Source organism: Populus alba, unplaced genomic scaffold, assembly GCF_005239225.2.
Source record: "Populus alba unplaced genomic scaffold, ASM523922v2 scaf50, whole genome shotgun sequence".
In the NCBI taxonomy this organism is placed as follows: domain Eukaryota; kingdom Viridiplantae; phylum Streptophyta; class Magnoliopsida; order Malpighiales; family Salicaceae; genus Populus; species Populus alba.
In genome coordinates this window covers 7,501-10,000 of record NW_027340186.1, presented here as the reverse complement: position 1 = coordinate 10,000, position 2,500 = coordinate 7,501, and positions in this window count along the sequence as shown.

Genomic DNA, 2,500 nt, shown 5'->3' with positions numbered 1-2,500 from the left:
AGGGATTCCGGCCACCGCCACCGGGACGTCGCGGCAAGCTGAGAGGCGCGCGTCAGCTGCCAGCACCTTGGAACGAGCGCGGCTTGTTAAGGCCCCACGCCCACGCCGCGGATAAGCAGCCCCAACGCGCCCAACGGCTTGGAGCGGGTCCCGGGGACGGTGGCCGGAATCGTGACGTCGCGCCAAGCCGTTGGGCGCGTTGGGGCTGCCTATTGGTTGGCACGAGCGCTGGCAAATCAGAGTGCGTGCGCGCCCGCAGCCGCGGATAAGCAGCCCCAACGCGCCCAACGGCTTGGAGCGGGTCACAGGGACGGTGGCCGGAATCGTGACGTCGCGCCAAGCCGTTGGGCGCGTTGGGGCTGCCTATTGGTTGGCACGAGCGCTGGCAAATCAGAGTGCGTGCGCGCCCGCAGCCGCGGATAAGCAGCCCCAACGCGCCCAACGGCTTGGAGCGGGTCACAGGGACGGTGGCCGGAATCGTGACGTCGCGCCAAGCCGTTGGGCGCGTTGGGGCTGCCTATTGGTTGGCACGAGCGCTGGCAAATCAGAGTGCGTGCGCGCCCGCAGCCGCGGATAAGCAGCCCCAACGCGCCCAACGGCTTGGAGCGGGTCACAGGGACGGTGGCCGGAATCGTGACGTCGCGCCAAGCCGTTGGGCGCGTTGGGGCTGCCTATTGGTTGGCACGAGCGCTGGCAAATCAGAGTGCGTTGGCCCGGAAACGTTTGGGGCTGCCTATTGGTTGGCACGAGCGCTGGCAAATCAGAGTGCGTGCGCGCCCGCAGCCGCGGATAAGCAGCCCCAACGCGCCCAACGGCTTGGAGCGGGTCACAGGGACGGTGGCCGGAATCGGGTCGTCGCCGGCCGGAAAACGGGTCATCGATGGCGGCGTTACTTCGGGCCATGAGGCCCCCCACGTTAGTCCGAGCATAGCAGCAGCCCACAAATCCCCCGCGGCAGGCCTATGGGCGCCAGCCAGCGCGCCCCATGGCCAGCCAGGGGGCACCCCCCTAAAGAGCTATAAGTGTTATTGCAGCTCTGGCAGGGGTAGACACTACTAGGTCCCAGCTGTCACCCCCCCTCTAAAAAATTCATTTCTTGGTATTTTGAGCTGAAATTTTGCACATATGTTGGCAAAAATCCAATCCAACTTTATAAATTTTCCCAGATTTTTTCGAGGTCGGGAAGTATTTTTTTTTATTTTCCAACCATTAAAAATCAAGGAAATACGCAAAAATAGGAACCGGCCCGGAATGACCCCAAATTCGGCTGGCAGCCTCACAAAAATATGGCTGATTTTACTGGATTGGTTTCATGTGGAAAGCACGACGTTTTCTTGGCGGGATGCGAGAAAACCGGCAGCGCGCATGCGCGGCCAGCGACGTCGGGCTGGCCCCAGCAGCGCCTAGCCTCTCCCGCGCGGGGGGCAGGCAAGAGCGCAGGGGCCCCGGGCCCGAAGGCAGCCCCCCCGCGGGCAAGACAGCAAGCCAGCGGGGGCTGTCCGCGCTGCCGATTTTTCCCACTGCTGGCATCGCTGCCGCTGCCCCGGGCCCGAAGGCAGCCCCCCCGCGGGCACGACAGCAAGCCAGCGGGGGCTGTCCGCGCTGCCGATTTTTCCCACTGCTGGCATCGCTGCCGCTGCCCCGGGCCCGAAGGCAGCCCCCCCGCGGGCACGACAGCAAGCCAGCGGGGGCTGTCCGCGCTGCCGATTTTTCCCACTGCTGGCATCGCTGCCGCTGCCCCGGGCCCGAAGGCAGCCCCCCCGCGGGCACGACAGCAAGCCAGCGGGGGCTGTCCGCGCTGCCGATTTTTCCCACTGCTGGCATCGCTGCCGCTGCCCCGGGCCCGAAGGCAGCCCCCCCGCGGGCACGACAGCAAGCCAGCGGGGGCTGTCCGCGCTGCCGATTTTTCCCACTGCTGGCATCGCTGCCGCTGCCCCGGGCCCGAAGGCAGCCCCCCCGCGGGCACGACAGCAAGCCAGCGGGGGCTGTCCGCGCTGCCGATTTTTCCCACTGCTGGCATCGCTGCCGCTGCCCCGGGCCCGAAGGCAGCCCCCCCGCGGGCACGACAGCAAGCCAGCGGGGGCTGTCCGCGCTGCCGATTTTTCCCACTGCTGGCATCGCTGCCGCTGCCCCGGGCCCGAAGGCAGCCCCCCCGCGGGCACGACAGCAAGCCAGCGGGGGCTGTCCGCGCTGCCGATTTTTCCCACTGCTGGCATCGCTGCCGCTGCCCCGGGCCCGAAGGCAGCCCCCCCGCGGGCACGACAGCAAGCCAGCGGGGGCTGTCCGCGCTGCCGATTTTTCCCACTGCTGGCATCGCTGCCGCAGAGTGTGCGTAGCCTCTCCCGCGCGGGGGGCAGGCAAGAGCGCAGGGGGGCAAGGCCCGAAGGCAGCCCCCCCGCGGGTAAGATAGCCAGCCAGCAGGGGCTGTCCCCGCGTCAGCCCCCGTTGCGCAGCGCGGCATGGAAATCATTGCCGCGCGCGCGCGCGCCCAATCGCCCAA